The sequence below is a fragment of the Anarrhichthys ocellatus genome, unplaced genomic scaffold (assembly GCF_004355925.1).
Source record: "Anarrhichthys ocellatus isolate YVR2014 unplaced genomic scaffold, GSC_Weel_1.0 scaffold14, whole genome shotgun sequence".
In the NCBI taxonomy this organism is placed as follows: Eukaryota; Metazoa; Chordata; class Actinopteri; order Perciformes; family Anarhichadidae; genus Anarrhichthys; species Anarrhichthys ocellatus.
In genome coordinates this window covers 5,073,516-5,101,297 of record NW_022280044.1, presented here as the reverse complement: position 1 = coordinate 5,101,297, position 27,782 = coordinate 5,073,516, and the positions used below count along the sequence as shown (strand labels likewise).

At 43.0% G+C, this 27,782-nt stretch overlaps 1 protein-coding gene across 5 annotated transcripts in view; it reads right to left on the bottom strand.

The window, feature by feature from the left end:
* Positions 1-27,782, bottom strand: part of dlgap3 (discs, large (Drosophila) homolog-associated protein 3) — a 98,503-nt gene that overhangs the window by 61,296 nt on the left and 9,425 nt on the right. Inside the window, exon 1 of one of the 5 annotated variants that reach the window (XM_031854339.1) lies at positions 142-12,444. The exons of the other annotated variants lie outside the window; for them this stretch is intronic. The gene's annotated coding sequence lies outside the window, so the exon portion shown is untranslated. Of the gene's footprint in view, positions 1-141; positions 12,445-27,782 lie in introns of those variants that run through there. 5 annotated transcript variants of the gene reach the window in all.

Below are 27,782 nucleotides of genomic sequence, written 5' to 3'. Positions count from 1 at the left end.
AATCACAAAAGCTAATGCGTCACCAGATTGTGACCCCGCTTCTGCTAATGCCCATTTTATTTTAGCTTTCCTTTTCTCGCTTAACATCAGCAATTTAGTTTCTTTCACCGGCACGAGTTTCAAGCTGAGACAAGGTTGCACCTGATGAGATGGGTTCCCACAGAAGAGCGGGAGCGCGATGAAACGAGGATCTGCCTCACATTTAGCCTACATGCAGTGAAGTTCCAGTCTGTTCACCTGGAAAAGTATGAGACAATGGGAGAGAGTCAAACGACAGAGCGAATCCTAAAATGTCATCCAAAGTCCTCACTGGCTGTGCGGCTTCATGCTGTTTCAAAAGGGATTGTTGTCAGTCAGCCAGGATAGATTTGCTGGCAGCTATGGGTGCTGTTAAACACTATGAACTGTAATCCAATGAGCCAGAGCTCATCTTGAGGAGGCCTGGCTGCCACTTGAAGGTCTGTCTATATAAGCCTGGACACAATCCCATCATAATGGGCTCAATCAAGTCCTCTCGATATGAGAAATCCACCCCCAAAATAATGGACCTTGAGCTGCTGGGCCTATTGCATTGTTCTTTTTTTTTTTCATCACCTCTATCTCTCCAAATAGTTTTCCGAGTTTATAGCTGTGCCATCAAAAGACCCAAAGCAGTTTGCAGCTTCAATATAACAGCATACAATGTGGTGGCCACAAGAGATTGTGTATCTTGAGTCGAGAGACTCTCAATTCCTATTTTGTCTTGGCTGGATAAGTTCTCACATCACTCCATAAAACTCACGTTGAAATCGACAAGGCAATTAGAAAAAAAAAGTAAAATAAAGCATTTGGAAGGTGTTAGATGTGTTTTGTGTAAGGGTATGTTTTGCAAGCGAGTACATTTTATTGTTTTAAAGTGTCGTGCATTAGTGCTTTTCATCTATCTGTCCGCCCTTGAATTAAGCTTGGTAATGTATACGCGGCTTCCTGTAATACACAGAATGGTTTTCAAGTAATGAATGTCCACCTTTTACTGTACACAGAATTGTGCAGATTGGGATCATTTTTAAGTTCCTTTACCTGAAACCATATGCAATAACAGCGGCACAGAGCAGCAGCTGGCTCTAAGGCTGGAAATGTTGTTCTGTCAATTGGTCCATCACTTTAGTCCAGAGAGAAATATCTCAACAACTCTTACTTTGGATTGCCTTGAAAATATTTACAAGCATTTGTTTCTGCCTGAGGATGAATGCCACTGACCTTGGTAAACCCCTGACTTTTTAGTTGCATGCCTCAACACGAAATGTTGTTCCCCTCATAGAGATTTATTATCTCTTCGGTGATAAGATAATATATAATTGTATTAATGGCGAAGGAAATTCTTGGAAAAGGGATTAATCAAGGACTACAACAGAGAAATAAGAGAAAAAACAATAGAGTAAAAATATAAACATACATAAATAAAAGTTAACAACAAGAAGTAACTAACACAAGTGCATGATATTGACAGTAATATTGGCAATGATATTGAAAAAGTAATAGAAAGTTATATTGCAAATGGTATATCCAAAGTAATATTGCATGATATTGAAATATATTATTGCACAATGTTGAAAAAGTAATATTGCACATGATATGGATATTATTGTTCTATTATTCCTTTACTTTTCATTTGGTGCCATCATCAGGTCACTGTGTGCTTTGATTTATGATCAAATACCTGCAAAACTAATGACATTCACATCAACTTCACTTGTACTTTGGTGCCAGCAAATGTTGGCATGCTGACACGCTAACCCAAAAACTGCTAACCACGGACTGACACTCTTACTCTTGTTTATTGCAATAAAAAAATGTATTGGTAAATGAGTCTCTGCAACAGTGCATATTTCTCCAGGAAATAGGACTGATATCCAAAACAGACGATGAAAACGGATAACCCTCTACAGCCGAGCGGTCAGGATGAAGTCTAAACTGAACTAGTAGTAAGTGGGCATATCAGTCACGCGCAGAGACAGAGCCGGAGAGCAGGAAAGGTATCATGGAGAGCTATTTAAATAATTATATCCTTGCAAGATGAACAACTGACATTTTCAGGCCATGTGTGGCCGCCCAGAGATGTGGCCTCATAACACGCAAGATCAGATCTCAAAAGTCCCATTGAAATGATGAGTGGAACTAACATACTCCTGCGTTTGGATGTAAGAGGCTGATACAGCCACGCATGGATAGTCACAGTGACACGTGCACACACACACTTAAGTCCAGTGACTTACTCATAGTCTCTAATTAGCACTGATACTTTGTTGTAAAGGGCAAAGCTGTCTGCTGGCTTTTGGGCATGACACCCCCATGATAACCTTCCAGTCATCAGGAGGAGGAAAGGTGACACACAAATACACTAAAACAGCAGAGAGAGCACACAAAATGGCACTGCGATGCGCTGCATGTGGCTTTTTTTTTTTAAGGCTGTGTCTCATGTTGTTGATCGTTTGGTAACGGGGCGGCTGTTCACACTGTTTGTCATAGTGTGATTGTGTGTGCGAGCCTTTCTTTGTGAGGGGGTACAAACGTGTCGGACGATACAGAGCAAACTGTAAACAGTACATCCCATCACGCTTTTCTCTCTTTATCAGTCCCTATGTTTCCTCTCACCTGAGCCAAACTCTCAGCAAAGGGCCAAAAAAAGGAGATACGAAGAAATCAATGACAATTGTGTTCAGAGTGGCTATGTGTGTAAAGACAGAATGGCAGGCATGTAATAGAGACGGAGAGAGGCAGTTAGGGGGCACGTGTGCGTGAGGAGGCACAGACCAAGTCGGAGAAAATTGACTGCGTGGCAGTGCGACGTTGAGGGATTTTCAATGAGAGAAGAAACAGCGTAAATTGATTTTGGATCAACTTTGCAGCAGAGATTCGGGTGCCACTTTGGACTATGCAAAATGTAAATGATCACCACCTAGTAATGTGAGTAGCATGGGTCGAGAGTTGTCTTATACTCTCCATCACACACACACACACACACACACACAAGGTCACAAACAAATCCATCAAGGTGCCAGTGGAGCGTGTACAGTAGGTGAGCTGAACGCTGTGATGGGCTTGAAATTCGATGAACCGCAAGCCCTCCACTCTCTCTGTCTCGTGTCGGAACAGATGGCAACACTGCCAAGCCTCACACTCATCCATCATTCACCATTCATTTAGCCAGGCAGCACACATGTATGTGTGTGTATGTGTGTGTGTGTGTGTTTGTCCACAGTGTACTTTTAGTTCAAGCGACACTGAGGAGATTGGCTGTCAAGCGGGCCTGCACGCTGATGCTCAGCTGCAGGATTTCAGGTCAGCTATGTTCTCTGTTTGAGCTGCCCCCACAAACACTGAACTACATTTAAAAAATACGCATGTCTAAAAGTCGCAGTACATCTGCATGACAGGAAATAAAAAGGAGAATATCCAATACGTTGAGCAAAATGTGCAAGAAAACGTGTTGGTACAACATATCATGAGATGATGGATGCCATGTGTCAACTGTGATTGCTCTGAACACTGAGAATACTGAATGTGGCGCAGTGTCGATGATGCCTGTCAAAACCCCTCCAGTTCTCTCTCTGCTCTCTCTACCCTTCTCAAGCACTGGAGGAGAGGAAGTGCAGATGTGTAGTTAGTGTTTCAACTCATCTCTCTCTCCCTCCTTGTAGAGATTTCTGTGAGTATGGAGCGCCTTGGGCAAAAGCGCTGAAACCATCTGCTCTGGTAACTCTGCCTCTCCATTCGGCTTTTTTGCTCAGAGTTTCTCCGGCTTTCTCTTTGGGCTTCACTTCCATTTTTCGTCTCCTTCCCCTTCATAACCCTGGGCGATTTCCCCCCTGCTCCACTGATGATTAATTGCACTTTGTTTAGTTTGTCGAGGATTCAAGTCATTCATTTTTATGCTTATCGAGGCAAAACATTGCCTGGGAGGAAAATGTCATTTTAATATTTAATTTCATTATTTGGCTTTGGAGCACAACAGCAGGTTGTGATCAATGAGCTTTTCACAGTATTGCATATCAGGTATGGAAGATGCATCTTTTTATTTCACCTTGTTCATCCATCTCAAACCCTGCCAAGACTTGGCAGTAACGCCTGACCTCTGAGTAGATAGCAAACTCTTTTTTAGATCTTGTTTAAAAGTCGGCGTGAATGATAACATGTGTTACAAGTTTGTTATGTCACATACCATCTGTCAACAGAAAGAGAACAGCTGGTTAAATGTGAATGCTAACAGGCCTATATTGTACGCAACAGACAGCTGCGACTTGGAGTGCACAAATCACTGATGGCTTGAAAAATGAATCTGATGTCAGACGGACGGAAAAGCCTCGGATGAGAAGAGGGAACATGCTGGCAGTCAGGACAATCCCTCAGACTTTAAAGATGGCTTTAAAAGTCTGGAAACATTCTCTGTTGTGCTATCTGTCTTGTTTCTAGTCTTTTTTTTTTTTTGCTTCTGTATTTTCATCCACTTTGTATCTTTTGATTCAAATAGATACAAAACCAGAGGGGTGCACAGTTAGATTCATTGCAAGAGACAAACTGCTCTCCAGTAAACGGGGCCCCACCATTGCTGCTTTCTAAATGTCAAACAACACTGTGTCCAACCCATGCAACCAGTCTATTCATTAGCTAATTAAGATGAATGGCCAAATCAATTCGATGAAGACTGCTGCACCACTAAGTCCAGCTCTCGGACCACAGATCAAGGCCAGGTGAGGCGGTGAGGCTGACAGAGGGTTGGCAGAACCCAGAGTGACTGAGCTCCTCCTGGGTGAACATAGTTGGGTCACCTCCCATTTAGTCCTGGAGCTCTGGAGTAATTTGTTGTTCATTTATCAAAGTTCTATGGTTTGAATTGTTGGTGTGGTTGTCACAAACACACACACACACACACACATTCACACAGAGAAGTGGTAATTATGTATTCATTAAAACAAATACTGCATACTGGACTTTGACCAGTATCACAGGCTTCTGTTAACAAACAGGCAGTGATTTGACAATGCATCCGCCGATGAATTATTCTATTTAAATTAAGCTTTTGTTATGCTGTTGGAAGCATCCGCATGACCCGGGAGCATGGGTTCTGTGTGTTTTGAACTGAATGCATTCAACAATGCAAGCCATTCAATTTAGTCCATAACAGTCCTACATTTTTTAAACAAGGACACAGAACAAAAGGGTGGGTGTGGGACGGAAAATTAGAAAAACCAGTGGACAATGAGCCGACCGCAGAACTTTTTAGTGGCTTGATCATCGAGATGCAAATCACACAATGCATCCGTTCTATATTTATGCTACTGCTGGCAAAGCAAAGTCCAAAGCAATTATGGGTCGCTTCAGCTATCACAGGAATGAGGAAGTCACTCACTATTGTCCAATATGTCACTCGCCAAAATGAATCATAGAAAACGCCATTCTGCAGAACACCCCTGTTCTACAGGGGTGTAAAGGAACCACATCTGGCCGTGATTTGTGAGAAGCAAAAGGTGAATCCGATTTTTTTTTTTTTTTATTGCCTGCTTGCATTTTTTACTTTAAAAGTTCATGTTTGAGTTCCAGTTAGGTGTCAAACTTCACAACTTTGAGGGAAGTACATGTGATGGACTCGACTGTGACATCAGTCTGTCTGACACTCTCTCCGTCCACTCACATTAAAGGGGGGGAAGAGACTTGGTGGGTCTCAGTGGTCTCCTCCTGTCTCTCACTGACTCTCTCCATCAGTCACACCTTTTGTTTTTCCTCTAACAGTCTTTTCCGTTACCCACAGATATACCCACAGATAAAGTGTACAGTCAGACGAGAGATAAACTCCGCAACAGATGGATGATTATGACTGAGGGTCTTATTCTTTCTCAGGTTTAGCGAGGGATCTTTTGTTGATCTAGTGTGATCCGCTGGTGGGATAAGCGGCTATCGTAACTGAGAACAGGCTTAACTAGTTGATCACAGCTCTATTTCTCTGTCTTCTAGCTCTTTATAATTCATTTGACTATAAGAAAACTGGGAATATCTATATATGTGGATGCATTAATGTGAACCATTATGGCTCATCAGCCAGCAATAAAAAAGGCGCATGTAATTATATAGGGTGGTTATGACAGTGAAATCACTAGTTATGCACATATCATATGATCTAATGCTGAAATGAGTTCCTTGGACCGCCGTAATTTGAAGCAAAATATACACAAGCTCACATGCAGCATTAGAAATGCAGAATGGGCTTTTCTAAGGTTTTTTTTTTCTTCTTGTAAATGGCAACAGTGTCAAAGACAGCAGGCTGATGCATTTGATTAGACAAGTGTTGTTTTCTCTGTTGCTCCACTGCACATCCCTGTCCGGATAGAGTGCAATCTGTTTTCCCAACTGAGCGAACGGGCCACACATGCACATATGCATACTAATAAAGATTCCATATGCACACAAATAGATTAAATACAGGCATAAATACACATGTGTACAGTTGGGTCAATTTCCGGTTTCATGCAAACTGACTGAGCAGGCATTTGTCATTATGACATGTTTAATTAAAAAGTAGCCTTACATCAGCAAGCTGTGCTGACAGCTTCATGCCGCTAAATCCAACTTTCATTGCATTAGTCATGTAACCGTGTGGCAGTCCATCATTCTTTGCTGTCATTTCTTTTTTTCTCTATTTGTTTAGCCAAATCTCACAATCCCCCTGAGCAGCATTGGAGGGTTCGCCACACCTGTTATGCATCAACACCACAGTAGTTCTAGCCATGGATCAGAATTTAAAAAATTCATTATTTGAAAGAAATTGTGAAAGTGTAAAAAGGGCTTAGAGCCAAAACCCATATGGCAATATGCATGCTCTATAATGTCTCATTGTGTAGCAGGTTTTGGGTTGATATACTTTTGTCATTGTCCTGTCATTTTATACAGCGACTTCAACTTTCAAAAGAATTGTCTCACTATGTGAAATGCCTACTATGAGGTCTAACATCATCGCAAATTAAAGTTGGGCTCATTTGATCCACAAGAGTCTCAGCTTTCTAGACATGTGCAATTGTAAGACTGTTCTAGTATGAAGAAATATTCAAAAAAACATTTTAGAATATAGGTTTGTTTTTTGCCCAAAGCTGCATGGGATTATCAGTGTGTGTAAAGGGGGAGACTCGTGGGTACACAACCCGTCTCATATACGTATCTTGAGGTGAGAGGTCAAGGGACCCCTTCAAAGTCTCTTCACACTAGCTGCAAAACTGAGGCAGCTACAACCTCTGATCCCACTGGTCTTAGCTCTAGGAGGAATACAATCTAGGGAATCGGTACCGCCACAACCGGCTCTTCATATGTTAGCCTAACTGGATTTTACAAGAAAAGAATAAACACAAATGGAGCATAAAGTAAAAAAAATATGTTGCAACTGTCCAAAGCTCACGTTGCTGCCAGTATGAAAAGTTTTGATGTGGAATAGTCTCAGGCGAGTATTTCGCATTTTTGTATTCTTTATTCGTCATACCCCCGGTGTGGTACGGCCTTTAGTCAAAGTAAAATGGCGCCAATATGCCAACATTTTGGATTTGAAGGAGACGGGTGGTAACCCAAAAAACATAGACGACTGAACGTGTATATAATATCAAACCGGTTTTAAATTATTTACATTCCAAATCCCTACACATGTGCATGCATAGGCACATCATGCACACATTAAAGCAGAGAGCAATGGTATTACTCCCGCACAGTCCAAACTGTAGCAAGGGAGCTGTATCATGCCGAGATTGGTAATAAAACCAAAAAAGGAGTGTGTGAGTGTGTGTGTGTGTGTGTGTAAGAGTTTATAGTATTTGCTGCTCTAAGCGGTGTGGGAGGTCTGATTTGTAGCTGTAATAACGACAGGCAAGGTCTTGGAATGAGGTCCTCCCTTGAGGGAGTCCTCCTACCTCTTTGTGCCTGCTCAGAAAAGCTCACACAAACACCCAAAGGTTAGAATGGACTCTTCCACTGATGGCATCCAATCTCCAACACCTAACCTTGCTACTCTTCATAATGTGCTGGACTTTACCTTTAAAAAACTGGTCACATTGGCATTAAAGATTGTGAAATTGTGGGGCAAAATTAATTACAATGAAATAAAGCCAATATGGTCGCGAACAGCAGCGCACATTTTTCCATAGAATATTAGCTAGCAAGCTGTGTGTCCCCACCCACTTTCATAAACCCTCCTGGCAGTAGTCACTACATAACTAAGCTTCCACAACAATATATTTTGCGAAGGCATGCAGATGCATTTCTCTTTGCCACTTTCTGGTGTGAGCAAGCCTCTAGGGCTAGGCAGACTAAAAAAAGTGGCCATTTTGTTACAAACCCAGAATGCACAGAATGTTCTCACACCAACAGCTTCATGTCTAACATAATGACAGCTCCATACAGTTGCACACCTTTCTCACTTGTGCTTGCAGCATTGCATGGAACAGTGGAGACACAAGGGAAACTGGGCATCAGACAGGAACACATCTTTGGCGGTAACACCTTGTAAATCTGAGAGCGCTTGGAGGGCGAGGTGCTCTCTCTGCAGTTGTCCACACTTCCTTCACACCCTGTTCCTCTACTGACACATTGGCCAATTAAACTTCTAAACTGACACTCAGACTACCTGCTTTTTGGAGTATCTGGGGCATTTTCCAGTGTGTATGGTCAGGATATACTGTCCTAGCAATTCTGTCAGTCAATGGATGCATTCCTGTTTGACTTGGGTATGAGACAGCGAAAAAGAATGCCCACTTCCCTACCCCTCTCCCTTCTGTCCCTGTCCAGTATGGCATAACAGAGACCTAAAAGGGGGCTTTTCATATCCTCTGTCTTTGTCTCCAATCCTCTATGGAGCCACTTTAAAAACATATTAAGCTGTCCTCATACCAAGGCTTATCCGTGAAGCTCAGCCAAACTACAGACGGAAAATAAGACCGTTCTTGTGATGCCAAATGGCTCATTCACAATTAGAAAAGTCACCTTCAACTATGTAGGAAGGACAAGTCCAAGTCACTTTAGTGAGGTTGATAACTGAATTCACATGAGAGAAGAAGATTTGTGGGATGTTTGGGTGACAAATTCTTGTATTTCATAATTTTTTCAGACAGTCCTTGTGCAAGGGCCACACACTCAGTCACGATTCCAATCACTCATTTTGCACTACAAAGTGACGGCGTACAAAGAATTTCAAACCTAATCATATGATTTCCAGGTGGCTGGCTAAGGCTGAGTGACAAGCCTATTCATTTTCTTTTCAGATGAAAAAAAACTGGAGGAGATGAAAAGGCCAAAAGATCTTTCAAAAGCGTGGACACCATTAAAGTTTTCACTACACATGTGACAAATCCTGTTCGGTACAGAGCCATAAAGATTTCAAAAAAGACGGTAAATGATTGTCACACACTTGGCGGACCGTTTCTGCAGGTTATCACAAAGACGGCGAACACCTGCAGCAGGTATATGAGCATGTGTGTGTGTGTGTGTGTGTGTGTGTGTGTGTCTGCGCTTGTATGCTCATTGAATATCCGTGTATGTGTGTGAAAGTGACTGGTTGAGCGCATACATCCACTCAGGATTATAGAAACACTGGATTATTTCCTGCACGCCTTGAAGAAGCTCAGTTTTCTAAATCCTAAAATGAACAGTCAAGGAGAGGACAGCAGCTCGAAAAGACTTGGAGATTAAATGGTGTCTTCTGAGTCATTCTGAGTGTTTCCTGCTAATACAGTTACAACAAAAGTAACCTACGGTTTTCCGAAAAAAAGATGCTTTGTGGAATAAGTCAGCCGTTACAAATTCACAAATTATGTGTATATTAGTCAACATTTTGTTTTGGGTGACAACACAGTGTGCTCCTGTTTGTGTTCGTGCGTGCACATTGAAGCATGACAGAAAGATGTGTGTGTGTATATAAGTGTGTGCACGGCACCGACTGTGAAGGCCCTGACACCCAGCAGTAAACAGTGGAAGGAAAAGCAGGATGACTGAGCCCAGCAGCCTGTTAGACTGTTGATAAAGGAGAGACCTTCCTTTAGAACACAAGAGCAACAAAACATCAAGCCTCTTCTCTCCCCCTCTCTCTCTCTCTCTCAAGATCTCCCCCTCTCGCTTTCTCCCTTTCTGCTCGGCATCTGTCGCTTGCAGGGAATGCCAATGGCAAAGACAAAAGAGCAAGAAGATGAGGGGAAGAAAATATGAGGAGACATGGAAAAGGGAGGGAGTAAGAGGAAGTGTATTTGAAGGTGAGTGACAGGTGGTGTTCAGAGTCCCTCCAAGAAACTACAAAGAGAACGAGGGATAAATGGACGGATGCATGAAAACAATGAAACAACAAACCACGAAAAAAAAAAGATACCTAGATGAAGACAAGCATAAGAAAGAGAGCAGGAAATGTTGGAAGACATGAGGCGTGATGTGTATGTGTGCGTTTGTGTGCATGAGTGTGAGACTCTGGCAAGCGTTGCTTTTGGCCTTCATTGGGGAGCTGATAAATCCACAGCCGTTTGGCTCCTGCCAGACGCCACCCCACACAAAACACTCGTACACACGCACACGCACACACACACACACACACACACACACACTGTAAGCACACTACATCTCCATCTGTTTGACTTGTGCCAGTAACCCCCTTTCAATTACCCAGCATGCCTTGCTCCCACAGAGAAACGAGCCTATTCAATGAGTGCTGTGAAAGAGTGACAGATGGACAAACATAAAATACAGATAAAGACTTTAGGAAGAGACGACAGGTGCTAAAGGTATCCTCTTAGTCTTATACTCTGTCTAACTGCGATGTAACTTCTGATGAACTCCAACGTGTTTGGTGGAGGATACCTCATTAGGATCATTATTAAAGCAAGAACATAGCTGTTTAGTATGTGCAAGTCAGTAATGAGAATATTTGAAAATAGGCAAAGCAGTGATTTGTTGTTATTCAGTCAATGTTGTCATACTAAAATATAAATGTTGGTGTGGGACATGACTTATTTGTCTGTGTCAAACAGGAGAATGTCGCCATCATGTAATTGTCTGGGTCAGGAGTCAAACTGATTAATTTCCTAATTTTGGATTATTGGCATGATAGCCTACTGCCCTACAAAGTTAAGCAATAGCACAGAGACGGTATCGATTCTTCCGTCATCATTACTACGGGGCACGGTATTGAATTCCGATACCAATCAAAATTGAAGCGTTTTTTAATCCGACGTCTTTCCCTAAATTTGATAGCGTTCACGCTGCATCGTAGTCAGAATTAGCAGAGCAAAGTTAACCCTCGCTAAACAGATGGTGCAACAATCTTGGCAATGACTACTCACAATGCTGGTGAATCACCGTATTGTAGCTAACTGCTAATACGCAGCTTAGAAAATGATATTACTGGTCACAGCTCTGTTAGCTTTGTTTCATTATCGTCCCGTTACCTATGTTGCTAACAAGGTCACACAGTTTAGTTTTAAGCAAAAATGAAAAATGGTTTTCTTTGATTTGGGATTCTCTGGTGTTCTGTTCCCTCAACAGTCAGCAGAGTCAGGACTGTTTGCTGTTAGTTAAAAGCATGAATTGGCATATTAAACGAACTTTGAACTTCAACCTAATGTACATATCCACTGACTGTTATGATTCCATTGAAATTAATTGACATTACTGTTTGAAATGTCGGTGTGACTGTGCTTTAAGATTGTGCAACATTTCAATTTAAATCACAAACTATCAAATCAAAGAGTACTTTACTTGATGATACAGACAAAGTTCAGTCTGTACCATTTTTTTTTTTGAGGTTTCCAACCTTGACAAATCCCTTTTTGTCAAGGTTATTTTTCCTGAGAGGTCACAGGTCAAAGACAGAGATTTACTTCAGCAAAAAGATCCTTGAACAGGCCTCAACTCACATATTTTATGGTCGAAAGAGTCTCTCTAAACATTGTACCACCACCATTCCATCAAAGCTTGTTATGAGTGTGTATTTCACACAGTAGCAACTTTTGTCCATTTGTTAGTCCATCACAACATGTTCTCATTATGATTTATCTCGAATGACACCATTTTCAATCTTTGTTTCATAGCTGCAAATGTGTTGAACCAATTTGTCTCCTGAGGCTAGCCTAAAGGCATTGTCTCTCTCTCTCTCTGTCAACTGGTATTACAATGCACCCATTATACATATGCAATTCGAAGGGGTAATGAAATGTTGTCCCATCTGTAAGATCATCTCCCGGTAACAGCCGAAGGCTGTCCTGTCAATCAAATGGGAATGCTATCGCTCATTGAGCTCTGGCCTAATTCCAGGCTGCAGCCTCGGGGGTTTGAAAAGTGAAGCATTCTTTCTTGCAAGGGGCGATTCCTCTGTTTGCAAAAATAAGTCCAATTGTGCAGAAGTCTATGACAAAAATTACCTTTTCACTTGATTTACTACCTGAATAAATATTGTGCATGGTCTCAATCGCTAGTTTCAAGTCTAGTTGAATACAGCACGATGTTCATTTCGTAAATTATGATCCCATTTGCAGTAAAATAGACAATAAAGCAGGGTAAGCCGTGTGGCTACCTTGTGATTGACAGGGCGTTACCACAGCGGTGTCCGTGATAGGTGTAAAAATGTCATACTCAGCGTTCGGTTGAACTTAGCTTCACCCTCTCGTGTTACATTTAGTTGCAAAAAGCCAAGATGGCAACAGCCAAGATGCCAAATCCTAGGTCTCAAAAAGGTAGTCCTTAAAACAATGTGTCACAGTGCCTTCGTCCACTTCTTACACACAGTCTATGCCTCATCTACTTACTAAGGACTGGACAGCCTGAGGAAAAACCTTCACAGCGTCTGCAGTTCCTTCACTATCACATATCAACTCACCTAACAAGCGGGGAGGTGAGAGTTAAGCGCTGTGAGCTAGGTTTCTGTAATAGTTATCTCAGCCCTCAGGTGAGTCGTGGTCACTACATTGCATTAAGCCGACTGCTGAGAGCAGCATAAATTCAAAGACTCAATGCCAGGGTGGCCTGCAACTAAGCCTCCATAAATCCTTTTTGGTCATTAAGATATTCCTTGGAGTAACCAGGCTAAAGCAGCACAGCTACTCAGTTGTTCCTGTGTGGAGTTTGGAAGCGTTGATTAACGTGCTGTGGTTCCTATTCTGCTGACTCATCCAGGGACCAGCTCTTCTCCCCACCTCCTTCAAATAGGAGGGCAGATAAAGGGCTCCACTTGGTCAAACAGTGCCGAAGAGTGTGAGATGGGCTAATGGGAAGCTGCATGGCCCAAGGCTCCAGAGTGGTGTGTGTGTGTGTGTGTGTGTGTGTGTGTGTGTGTGTGTGTGTGTGTGTGTGTGTGTGTGTGTATGTAAAAGTCTTTATATTTTGGCTAGTTTTCAGCAAAGCCAGTAAAAATGTTAAAGGAAAACAGCAAGGAACTGTTGGTTTGAAATTAAGTATCACACACACATGTTTAAAAAAAACAGCAACAAAGCTGCATTGCATGTTGGCTGACCATGAAGCTAAACGCAAACACCCACGCCCAGAAACAAATTGCCGTATGTAATGCACAACAGAAGAAACACAACTTGTTTTGCTCACTTCCAAAATCTAACATCATTCCAGTCTCCCGCCCTCCCTCTCCTGTCTCTGCTCAGCTGCTGTAAGTAGGGCACATACATTTTGCACTCTGCCTCTGTCTTTCACTCAGTCTGTGGCTGAGACCACAGCACCTGTCTAGGCCACATGTGTCATACCGCTCTCCCTCTATGTATCCCTTCACACAGCATCCCCCAGCCCTTCAAAAGAAATGCCTCCCCTCTGCTCCTCTGTGGTCCCTTCAGTATGCTTCTCCATCCATCTTCCTCTCTTTCTATGTGATTCCTGTTCCCTCAGCTGTGAATCTCTCACAGAAACACACGCCAACGTATGCAATATGTAATAATCACAGAGAGAGACATACACACACACACACACACACGTGCAAAAGCACACATGCCATGCAGGGGTGGCTTGATAATGACATGGAGATTAAATGGCAAAGAGAAAGTATGGATTTCCTGATGCTGCACTTTACACACACATACACACACACACATGAACAAATAGGGTTGTCTTATCCATCTCACTATTGCAAATACTTACAGGATCTATAGTACAACCCTGGCATCAAAAATACATCTCAAAAATGTATAGCTGCAATAATGATTTTTTTGAATCTATCTTTTTTAGCTATAGCGATTTTTACTCTAAAATACATGGTTGAGTTTCATCCAACTGACTTTGTTAACTTCAATAGCGCTGCATGGACGCATGTCCCTGTATGCAAACACCACATGGCGTTCAGTAACTGCATTGTTCAACTCAAGCCAGTCAACGTAAGGATCTCTGTCAGTATGACTGCAGACACTAGAAAATGTCTGTCATTTATCATTCGGACTTGTGTGCAATAACCCAATAATTGAGTCAAACATCCTCTCCAGCCAATACACAGTTTTCATGTGAAAACGTCCCAGTAATGGTGCAATTTTCCATTATGTATCAGTTTGTCTTTACCCTCCTTTTATTCCCGGCATTGCAACATGCTGCTCTGATTATGATGACTGCGAAGTGAATGTATGGTATTATCAGTCAATCACCTACATTGCTAAATCCTGGCATCTCACTGTGTTCTCAATGTAGTTGTAAATTACCTTTGCTGTGTGATGTAGTGCCACTGCTTTTTTTTTTTTTTGTCCCCTAAACTCAATGAGCCTAAAACATAATCATTTCTTGTGATGTTTGCTGAGCTGCTTTTTTCAGGCAAGGGGATGATCACATCATAAAATCCTGCACACCAACACACACACACACACACACACACACACACACACACACAGGACATAACGTGAAAATAAATGGAATTAATAAAAGAATCCCATCATTAGGAAGACAAAGGTCAAATCTCTAATTTCATTACTTCTAAGACTTGTCTTTAATGGACTTTACGATGCAGCTTCGGAGAAATGGCAGGTCAATTGGTGTCGTGGATAAAGTTCACAGTCGTGCAGTTGATACAACACTTTCCTGATAGAAATATGGGCCAGGTGTGATGGGCCCGAGCCTTCGCTTGAGGCTTCCGCTGTGAAAATGCTCAATAATTCACACAAAAGGGCAGTTTTGAAGGCTTTAACCACCTGAGCTAACCTCTCCAATATTGAGGCGCAAGTCACAGCCCACATAGATTAATATATTTTCATTTCAGCCTTCTTCAAAGCTGATGTGTCTCTAATACCAGATGAGATCTCCTTCACCTTACTGTAATATGTTGGCCCGAGTGGAGCAATGAGAGAAAGATTGGGAGGGAGGTCACTGCAGGTCATGTCCCTGATGCGTAAGTGAAATCAGAAAAAGCATGAAACTAATTGGTTTCCTTACACTGTATAGATGAGAGAACTTGGATGAGATAATTGTACTTATTTTTTGTTAGATCTACTATAACTTTTCATTAAAGCTCCAACATAGGACAACTTGGACGTTTCCAATATGACCTAAGAGAGAGTAACGCACAGTCAGAGATCAGCTACATTATGAGCGATGATGAGATATGTCAAAAGTCCTCGAACATCAAGATAAAGGGGAAAAAAAAAAATGACCAAAACATGTGCATATGTGTGCTTGTCAGGGGGCGTCACCTTGCCAGTAGCAATCTGCAAAAAAAGACAGCTTTAAAATAGCTGTAGCTGGTTAAATAAAGAGGTCTGGAGTTGGTTACGTGGTGTCTTTGGAGAGATAATCTTTCTGTCAACCAAGCTGTGGGCTGAGGACAGGACAAAATACACAGAGACAGACGGAGAAGAGGAGGAAGGGATAACACTGGCGGTGGAGGCGCAAACAGAGAGGAGCGGTATAGAAATATATGACGAGAGGGGAAGACAAACGGGGTTACAAGACTAAAAGGAGATGATCGAGTGATTAGACAGATGGAGGGTGTAAACACAGGACGCGGGGAAAGAGGAAGGAGAAAGCACAGAGTGACAGTGGTGAAAGATGAAACTGGGAGCAGAGTGTGTGTGGGGAGGAATCGGGAAGCCAAGACTAGCTGGAGCCTTTGAGATACTGTATGAAGCAATAAAACAGAGCAGGGCTGACAAGAGAGCTGGATGGAGGGAGGAGAGCAAAGAAACGAATGAAATAAAGGCGAAGAAAGATGAAGACAGTGCAGAATCATAAAGACATCGGGGGGGGGTGTGTGTGCAAAACAAAGTACAAAGAGAAGGTAGAGCAGAAGGAGATGGGGGGGGGGGGGGGGGAATAGAAAATAAGGATAAACAGGGATGGAATGAGAGAGAATGGGGAAACGAGAGCAGATAGACTTGAAAGGGCAGCAGAGCGGCAGAAATCAATTCCCTCTGGGGGTCACAGGATCGGGGCAGTGGAGTGCAAATGCTCCATTATAAACACTCAGTAGTCTATGGCCGCAACACAAGCCATCAATTTGCCCTGGATGTGCAATGAAAAATATCCTCATTGCTTCCCTTCCGAGTGTTCCCCACACGAATGGAGTTGCTGTTGACTCACGGGCAGCAGAGTCTACTACTCATAAGGTCGACATTCAGAGCATTTTACTCCGCCACGCATGATGTGCTCTAGCGAGCTGCTGCGTCAAAAAGAAAATTGTCTCAACAACGTGGTTGTGTTTTCATGAAATTTAAGGTCACGAAGGGGAAGATTCTTAAGTTGGTATGAAATGTCATCTGACCACTAACGGAGAAACTGGCCAGACTCAAACACTGGGCAACAAGTTAGCCGTCATGGAAGCTATGAATCATACATAGGGGGGGGTAATACAAACTTACAGATGGTGAGTTATAAAAGAGAGACAGAAGTAGTTGAGTGGACAAAGAGAGAGATGTTCAAATCCTGCATTACGTTCTCAACTCCGCACAGATGGCCAATCGCTGTGAGGAATTGTTGGAGGCAGGACCCGAAATCAGTTAGAAAAGAGGGGGTTTCAATAATCCAATGAGGTATTTGTTTGAAGCATACTGACACTGTTAGTCGAATGCAGGTTTAAAGATACATGTGCATGGTCAATCTTGCACTCTATCCATTAACTTAACATTTTACTTGATTAAAGGACAGCTTTTGGCAGAAGTAAATCGTCCATGTTTGATCCATGAGTTTCCCTTTTCCTGATTCCAACTTGGCAGCGGAGGTGACTGGCATTTCCAAGTCACAAACTGGTTATGTTGATGTTCGTCAACAGAATGATCTAAAGATCTGCAGCAGGAAGATGAACTATTCAATGTGACCCTCACACAACGGACAGCCCAAGGCGCTCATCACGTAAAACTGGCATATTATTAAGTTTGCATTATGCTTTTGTGTTGGACACAAAAGTAGAGCACAAACCGTTAGTTTAAGCAGTTGCTTGTTGGTTTAAGCAATAACTACGAAGCAGATATTGTGACCATTAATGGTACTCATTGTGTCTGGATATGTTGTGCTTAATGGGCTTAGATAGGACGTGAGAGGATTGCAAGCAATAACACTACCGGGTTCTGAGGTTTAATTTCATTGATGATATCACCTTGGTGGCCTGAGCCTCAGCCTTTAGCCCTTTGTGCGGCTATGAATCAAACTCTGCCTCCCGTCTCTCCCGCTTCTCTGTCTTGTCTTGTTGAAATATTGCTAATGTGTGTTAAGTTTGCTTTTTGCCTTTCGGATTCTGCAGTCAGAGGTATCAATAAATAGCCTCCGTCGTCTTTTTTTCCCGCTGTGCACTTTGACTCTCTCACACACAAAGACGTACACAACTGTGTGCACACGCTCTCGCTTACGAACCCATAAACATGCCTTGCCAGAGGCGTCTTCATTATTAAAATTCCCACAGCCAGTGTAGAAGAATGGAAGCGCCTCCCGACAATTATCGCATGCAATCACTGACACACGCAATAGCTGGTTTTCATTCATTTCATTCTTTCTTGCCATCAGTTTTCCTATTCTCTGCCCTCAGACTGACTGCCTCAAAGCCACTCTAATTGCATTAGGGATCGGCCTTTAAAGGGTTGCCATGGTGACCGGTAGAGCCTTCACGTGACTTGCTTGCTTCCCTTACTTTAGCTAAAGCTCGATCGCTCGCTATCTCGCTCTCTTTTTTCCTCTTTCATGTGCCACTGTACTTCCTACCTCGTCTATACTTTTCCACTTCGCTCTTTTCACCCTTTAATTATTTCCCACTTGTCCATGTGGCTAATGAAAGGGGGGGGGGGGGGGGGGGGCTCCCTGGGGATGAGTGATCTGCAGATGTGGGAGGAAAATGCCTCGCCAATAAACACTTTACATGTATGAATGGACGCGCACACATACACCCCCCCCCCCCGACCCAACCCCCAAACAGACACATGGCTTTGAAAGCTGCATCCTTGCTGTGTCGGCCAGGGGTGCAGCGTCACATGTTGAACGGGAACCGAGCCCAGCATGTGAGCGTCGTCACAGCTGGCCAGCGGTAAATACACGCCGACTGACGGCTTTCACAATGAGGAGGCAACGTTGCCAGTCAAGGAGAGACACATGCCAGAAAATGTCCCACACTTAAGAAGGTGTATAGGTGAATACACACTAGTCAGGAATGCAGCAATAATGACTTCATGTTTGTATTTGTTGGCACGCTTGTTGTTTAATATTGATTACTTTTGTGTTTTATCACTTCTCACTCAAACAATGGGATTGGTACTGTTGTGGGGTATTTTCTGCATTGATTTATCACTAAAGTTTAACTTTCTGCATGTGGCATTTTTCTTCTTCTTTTCAGACCTATTGCCAGAACATTCATTTTGAGCAGTTCTGCAATGTCATGGATTTAGCTTGCATTGCACATTCAAACATTAAACTCACCCCAAACTTATTTATCATTACGGGCGTGGCCGCTTTTGAGCGACAGGTGGGTGTCGTACCAGGACGCTAGCTGTCTCATCTGCCGCGTCAACAGATCCGCCTCAGCTCCACCGACAATCCACCTCTTTGCCTGTTTTTAGAGTTAGGCTATGTCGCGAGCGGCGGGACGGAGACGGCCGGAGCCACCCACTTTGAGCTTCACAAGAACTCTTCAGAAACCTGCGGGTGACGTCACGGAGACTAAGTCTGTATTGAATACAGTGTGAACTGTAACAATGTGAACACAAGAAAAGTTAAAGTGAAATTACTCCTAAAAAACACACACACAAGAACAAGAATATTACAGGATGGATAGATAGATAGATGGATAGATCTATCTATCTATCTGTGGGTATCGCATTCAGTTGTCGACATAGCTGCAGATTAAGTGGCTGTTATCTGTGCCACCTGCTGTTTAAACTGTAAACAAGTCCAAGTGTGTGTGTGTGTGTGTGTGTGTGTGTGTTAGATGACATTGATCTGCAGCCATGTTCAGCTGTGTGCTGATACAAAGCCAGCACCAGAGGAAGTCGAAGCCCCAGTAGATTTGCCAGTTTATACAGCACACATACGTACATACAGTTTGTCCCTCTCTCACACACACACACACACAAAAAGTTCACACACATAAACAGAGACATGAGCAATAAAGCTCAAAAAGCCCAACAGCCTCTGCAGCTCCAACGAGCAGTGTAACCTGAGCACAAAAAAGACATTACTGCACAGTGTCTGTTTCTCTTTCCCTTCATCTCTTTCATTCCCGTGGGGCATGGACTTTTATGCGTTTGTGTGTTACACGCATGTATTTCCGCAACTAAACTGAGTGGAGGTAAAAGCCCCATGCTGATCAAGCCATTTCCTCGTTAAATCAGCAACCAAACACGCCGAAGGGAAAACTACACATTCTACTTACCTCTACCTCCCTTTCTTCCCATCCCTCCTCCTCCTCTGTCTCCCTAAGCATCTCCACCCTGTCATGCATTTCCTTGTACCATCTATCCCAATGTGTCCCCATCCTCCTCCTCTCTCTCCATTGTCTACCTCAGCCTGTCGGTCCACTTCTTTCTCATTTCTTCACGCACAAGTTCCCTTTTCACTCTCCATCTTTTCCCCTCTGCCTTCAATAATTCAAGCGGCTTTTCTCTTGGTGTACAGTAGTCTCTTCAGAGCCACAGAAAGCGAGCCTGAGAGCTTGAACATCACTGACGGAAGAGTGTGTGTTTGAACGTGTGCATTTGTAGAAAGAGAGATCCACGTTGAAAGAAGACAAAACGGGTTGCAGGACCTTGGATGCATATATTATAGGATATGTGGTCCGGTGTGTAGATACCGCTGGTGGTTTTAGCTGCATTTGTGTTGTTTGTGTGTGGAGATTGCAGTTTCCTTGGACGAAATTTAACCTGTTGTGATATTTAAAAGGAATATACTGTGTGTGTGTGTGTGTGTGTGTGTGCGTGTGTGTGTGTGTGTGTGTGAGTGTGTGTAGAAGGTCTGCTCTGGGTATTACTTTTTATTCATATTTGCATAGAAATGGGGGAATGTGTTTCAGACTTAGGATGCTATCATTTTAGGCATAACATCTTGTGATCAAGGGGAAGTTGTTTTTTGCATATATAGTATATATATATATATATATATATATATATATATAGTATATATATTTAATCAGTTCAAATCATTATTGAACAGCATTTCATCAGATAAGGTCGTTTTTATCTGGTCAGTTGTATGAATTTGATATTGATACCTCATCTTATTTACACAGGTAATAGACTACCAAGCTAACATTTTTTTCTTTGTTCAGTTACACACCCAGCAGCTATTGGGTGTAAATACGTACATTAGCAACAGCTAGGTAAGAGCCCCTTATTAATTAGCAAAACTCCACTTGAAAAACACCCCTAGACCAACACTATGCAATAACAATGCTACATTTCAACTAACGAAGAGCTTGTGCTACCGGCTGCTGGTTGTAAGTACTTTGATACTACCTATACTCCCGGATAGATTGATGAATGGATAAGGAGTGAGACTGTAAAAAAAAAAGGGTGCAAAATTGACAGTGAATGCTGTGTGAATAAAACGGGTAAATCCACACAATCCAGAGAGAGTGAGAGAGGAGCAGTCAAAGGGAATGATGCAAAAAGATGAAGCCAGAGAAAAAAGAGAGGCTAGCACCATTCCAACCGCCCGACCCCACCCCCATGCAGAGACAGGGAATTTTAGGTCATGTAGGAAAGCAGCCATGGAGTGTGCTTGTACCAGCCTCCAGAGAAATCAAATGGGAAACCATTCGACTTGACAAGGACATTAAAATCCAATTTATTCACATTATGACGTCCGTGCGCTTCTGAGGATATTTTGGACAGCTCCTCCCCATACAGCACACACACACACACACACACACACACACACACACACACACACAGTCAACAGCTCTTCTGGAGTGTCATCAGCAGTATCATTTCGGGATTTGTCACTTTGGCCATTTCACTGCAATCCAGGGCGAGCATAAGCCCTATCAGTCTTCATGACTGCTCGGCACATGTCGATGTCCATGAATGAAGATTGTTTTGAAAGCTGTGAATCGATGTAAAGACACACACACACACACACTCACACACACATACACAGAAATGTTAGTAGGTGTGCCATCCTCCGACTCCTCAAGCGCACGCTGACATGCACACAGATGGTAAAATCCTTAACATGAAGCGGCCGGTGATCATTGTTTACCATTAGTTTAGGAAACGTTTGTCTGTAATGAATGGCATTACAGGGTGCAGGTCGGAGTCTACTCACTAATGGGAGGGTGAGTCTGACATTTCAACAGTCTGAGTACTTCTACAATTACCTCTTGACATTTCTCCATCAGGCTCATATTTAGGCCTCCTTCACTCGACTCGCTTCAGTGTGTGTGATTCTATGTGTGTGTGTGTGTCAAAAGTGTACGCTTAATCCTCTTATTTACCACCACTGCAAACATTTACAGCTGTAATTTACATCCCCGTCTTTGACAGCGAGCGGGCTTTCGGGGCTGCCAGTGTATCTACATGGACCCAGGCTCCAAATCCCCAAAAACGGCCACAAACAAGTCTCAGTCAGGACGACCTAATCGAGTATACTTCGTTATCACCTTGCTCTCATTTAAATAGAGGATGGGATTTCGATTTTTTTTTTGATGGGGTGTTTTTTTTGTGGACGAGGCGAGAGAATGTTAAAACGTTGTGAGGGATCACATAACGGCAGTTTGAATCAAAGGCAGTCTGAGCAGCATTGATATTCCCTCCCTTAGTAGGCTATAAAGAAGAAGCTGCTCTGTGTGTGTGTGTGTGTGTGTGTGTGTGTCTATGCCTGCTGCTTCTTCTATATTGCCCAACTTCAAATGCAGCGTCTCCACTTTAATCGGCTCTTCTCCTGCACTGCGGACCCAAGGAAAGACAGAGGAGAGAGCACCAGGCTCTTTCTGCCACTCCCATCCCTCCATCGCTTCCCAGAAAGAATGCCTCCTTTTCTCTTTCTGCTGTTCTCCCTCAATTTTTCTCAATAACACACTGATGCACACATGCACTTACCCTCTCTCTCTCTCTACCGCACACGCATTCACATCCTCGCTGTCTAAACACACCGCTCCCACCACGCATACTGGCCTTACAGTGACTTACAGTGAGAGCCTCATGCTTCTTTCTCAAACTCACACAGACGTACACAGTCGCACTGCATTGCAAAGGGTTGGCGCAGGGAGGCGAATGTATCAGGCATATTAAGTCATACTAGGAGGGCGCTGAGCAGCGGGGTGGGGCGGGAGAAAGCTGGCACTGGCACCTTGTGATTTCCAGCACTGCAGCGTTGAGAATTGAAAAGCCAATTTCAATTGGACCCCAGTAATTAGAAGTGACCTGAACGGCTGCACTGAATATGGAAAGAGGGAGAGAGAGACACAATGACCTAAGCCCGGAGAGATAGTGTATGAATGAAAACCATGGAGGCTAACTGTCATGATAATGACCACATGATTATGTTTGACAGTCATGTTTGTTACAACTGCAGGATTCATCTTAAAGGTGCTTTCTTTCCAACAGCATGATGAGATGACTGGTGTCAATCTCAAACCAAGCATTAATGCTCTATATTTCTACTTTCACATATTGGTCTATTCAGCAATTGGCTAACTGAATTTACTTTGGACAGAGCCAGACTAGACCCTGCTCTCTGTCTTTATGCTAAGCTAGGCATAAGAAGCCCTGACTCCAGCACCCTACCAAATGAGCACACATGAGATTGATGATCTTATGTTTTCTTAAAGTGTGTTCAGACCGAACGTGATGCAAATGTTGTCTATGCAAAGACGAGAATAACGAAGTGTAAAATACGCCTAAAAACACTCCAGCGAAAGTAATCATGCAAAAACATTCTTCGCATTTACCTTTAGTCTTAGAAAGGAATTGAATAAGCGTATTTCCCAAAAGTATTCCTTTATAATGATCCTTTCTTCCTACTATTCATTAAAAAATATGTCCGTCTCAAATTAAATTCAGTTGTATTCTTCACAAAGCAAAGTTTTCAGGGCTAGGAGTTATTACCACTTGCTTTTAATGCAAATGAACCGATTCTTCAGAAGCTTCTTAAAAACAAGCATCATTCACTTCAGTTGAATCAAATTCATTTAATTTAGCAAAAACCTTCAAACAAGTTGATTTGCACTGGTGAAGTGGAATGTCGACTGCAAGGTTTAGCAGCTCATTCTTTTAAAAAAGAGCCATTTTTTTTGTGTATTTTCCAATAAAAATATTTTTCCAATCAGAAAATACTGTCTTCAATGGACACAGTTTTGTTATTACTAACTTCCTCGACCCCCTCACCCTAGTACATGCACCCTCCCTCCCCCTTTATTCATTTCACTCTTAAATCAACTCTCCATCCTCCCCTGCCCTTCCCTCCTTCCCAATCCTGCCATTTCACCTCACCCTAACCACCCTCATCCTTCCTTGATTCTTTCCATCCCAGCAACCTCATCCAATCTCTCTATGCCGACTGGTCCCCATTCTCCCGGGCTCTCCATCACAGCTGACCCTTACTTCCTCTCTTTATCTGACCCTCTCTTAAACTCCCTGTTGGCTCCACCTTGACCCTCACCCTTGTCTATCTACCTCTATGTACTGAAGCAGAGACCGGGGAGAAGGGCTGAGCTGATAGAAGGGAAGTTGGAGAATGTCAAGAGTGAGTGACAGGCGAAATCATATAAGTTGAAGGGGCAGCTACCTATAGATATGAGCTCTGGGATTTATTTTTCCAAGTGCACACACTCTCACACACACAAACCTACACACCAGTCCACAAGAGCTGTCAAAGACAAACGGTCACACTGGGCTGCACAGACTGCTGCACGGTGAGCTCAGAGGCTGCCGCTTTCAGTCAAAACTGAATCCAACACCGAGTACGATACACACTAACCTTTGTACAACTAACAACTTGGAGATTGGTCATTTAATTGCCTTTGAAAGGGGGAGCGAACGACTTAAACAGAAAGTCGTGGCTCACATCTGCCAATGAATTCTGCGCATAAACCGTATCAGTCTAGTGATATGATGTAATGAAGTGCTCTCAGCTTGTAACAGAGAGCACAATCAGCGTTTCAGCTTCAACATAAGGTACAACGTGGACTGTGTTATCTAACCCAGTTGGTGTTATTGGCTCAGGTGGATTACTGCTTTTTTTCCACAGACTCCACTTACAGCCTGTGTCCACATAGCGCCTTTTTCTGGCAGAAACGCAGACGCAGGGTGCCGGGGAGCGCTTCAACCCAGCGACAATGAAAAAGCCAGAGCGCTTTTTTTGTTTGTTTCTATGATAACTATATCTTGACAACATATCACCACCGTTGCATGATAGATTAGCATCGCTCCTGTGCTTCTATTTGGGCTTCTATATGTGTTTTACATCATTTTTTTTTCACCATGAGCACCAAATGGAGGACGTCTGCTTCATACATTGTGTCGATGAGTTTGTCACCGAAATAAAAACACATCACCAGCAACGTGCAGTGTCCGGCCCGCCGTTCTGCTCCTAAGTGGGCTTTTCGGTCTTTGTTGTGATAGTTTCTGTCCGAAGTGTTTTAGTTCATGATAGACAGACACGGGCAAAACAAGCTTCTGCTCCATTTACTACAGTGACATCACCAGCTCATTTCTGAAAAGTTGAAGTGCTCGGAGCGGCGCAGAAAAATGCGGTACGCTCCCAAAAGAAAATACTGGGTGCAATGCTCAGATCTGACTTTTTGTCTCTGATTGTTTGATTAATTCATCTTTATGTGTCTATAAAATGTGAAACATGTCAACATGACAAATTCCCAAAGCCCGAACTGACCCAAAAGCCCAAAAACAAAGAACCCTAATACATGCTCTGTTATTAATATATCATGTCATACACATTAAAGTGCCTAGCACAAATATAAGTCGCTACATATACTGTTATGAATAGATTCCCTCCCTTAAACAAGTCAAGCTTTTTATAATCATCCAACCAAAAGAACTCCTCAGAAATGAAGGGCTTTACTAAAACATGTAGCCCTTAAATCATCACGTGAAGAGCAGTACATAACAAAGTCTTTTGTTATTCAGGGCTCCCAGTAAACATGCCTGTTTCTAATGGGAATGTACCTGTATGTAACAAATCCTTACATTGCTTCATTGTTATTTACGATGATGTCAAACAGAGAGCTCAGCAAAACCTCTCATTTGAGAAGCTGAAACAAGCAAATGTTTTGTCATGAATCACTTAAATGATTAATCGCTTATCAGAATCGATCAATAGGCCGAGCGATGGCTCTGGCACCAATCTTCGCAAAATGCCCACAGGCGATTATCTCTAAAACTATACGAGCATTCCTACAGGGATCATTGTGACGTGCTGATGAGTGCAGCCAACCCTGAGGATGAGCTAACCAGAAGCATGATAGGAATGGGGGAAACACATGCAGTCATGCGTTTATAGTAAATGGTTTTATTAACTGCAAAAACATACACATGGACTGAAAGTTTTGCTGCGCATGTGTAACTGCACACAGACATTGAGATGCACACACACACACACACACACACACACAAACTCACAGGGGTGGTGAATGTATTCCATTAGTGGGTGCTGTAGATACCAGAACTCTGGCTGTGCTCAGCCTCTAATGGCCTTGGTCCTGTAGCCCTCCGGTGATCCAACAAATGCAACTGGCTGTCACAGTGGCAGGAGTGTGGGTGTGTGTGTGTGTGTGTGTGTGTGCGCCCCCCAACCTCACCCCCCGCGGAGCTTGTCTCTTGCCTATTTACTCGCCTGCTGGTGCCACCGCTTTTGCCACCAATGTCTACACAGCAAGGGATCAGATCCAGTATTATAACCGACATGTTGTACATTTGACAATCGCAACCCGTAACTGTAAGTATTAAAATAACGATATACTGTCTCACTTATCTTTGTCAAAACAATAAATGAGTTCATCTCTGTATTTGGTTCTATTCTCACTGAATCATGATTCATATTCGAGTGTGTTTCCTCATTAGCTGTGGCCGTCACATCGCAGACAAGGGTCCCTCAGGGTCCCTGCAGTATCATGTCGGGCCGCCAGACCTTTGCTCCCCCTGTATGCAGCCAGGTCAGAGCTGTGTGACAGCTGCGGGCCCCTCCTGCTCCCTTCCTGGCAGCGGCCGCTACCTCTGGCCCTCCACCAGACGAGCCACATTTAACCCAAACTGGCCCCGACTGGATATTAGCATTGCTGTTATAATGACATGTTCGAGGTTACCGTTTTACTTTGGGGAGGAATAGAAAGATCAAAACTTTGCAATTTCATCCGTTTTCTGTACAAAGCTGTTTTCATTTAATTGTCAAATTATTATAATTTTTTTTTTTATAATGAATTCCATCAGCTGGAAAATGGCTTAAATACATGTAGCAAATCCAAATGTTTCCAGTAAATGGAGAGAGTCTGACATGAATGGATTAGCATTGGACAAGTTATTCTTATTAGTTCTCAGCTAAAGCCCTATTTCTTACACGACAACATGGAAATTAATTTGGCAATATTACAGTGTTTCTGCTAATGACATACATACAACTTCATAACATTCTGTTATAACTGTTGTGCATCAACCTTTCTATTTGGCTGAATTTATTCAGCCTACGCAATTTCTTATTTGATAGATGTATTGTATCTGTATCTGTTTGAAATATAGGTGGCTGGAAATTATGATTCCATACATCACCAATTTGATTAAGAAAACACCCAAACTTAGTGTTGTGAGGGGCTGCAATGGAGCATACAAATGCTTTATGTATGTCTGCTACATTATCCTAGAGGAGGCTGGGCATTGTTGGAGGTGTACAGTGGAGCTTTTAGGGCCCCACATTCTTTGGTAAGCTCTGGTAAGAACACTGCTGACAGCAGACACTGTTCCACACCTCTGATGGATTGCGAAATATATGACAGGATTTTTGCTTCATCCACCTCACATATTTCACTCTGACTCAAAGAAAGACCCCCCGCTGAGACAGAGAGGAAAAAAGAGAGAGAGAAAATACTTGTGACTGTGTACAGCGCATATGTGTCTGCACGTGTGTTTGCTCTGCAAAAGACATCCTTGAAGGAGGAAGGAGACCAGTGAGGCTTCGCTTCTCAAAAGTCACATTTAGTCTGTCCTCTCTGCTCCCTCTCCCCTTGCGTAAAGCACCAACCTCTCCATCACATCCCAGTGTGACTCAGCACCCCACTGATCAAACACCGTCTAGTCCTTCCTCTTTTTACATCTCCCTCTCTCCCTTCTCTACCTTTCTCTCTGACAGTCAAACACAAACAGTTCCCTAAAATACCCCCCCCCCCCCCCCCCCCCCCC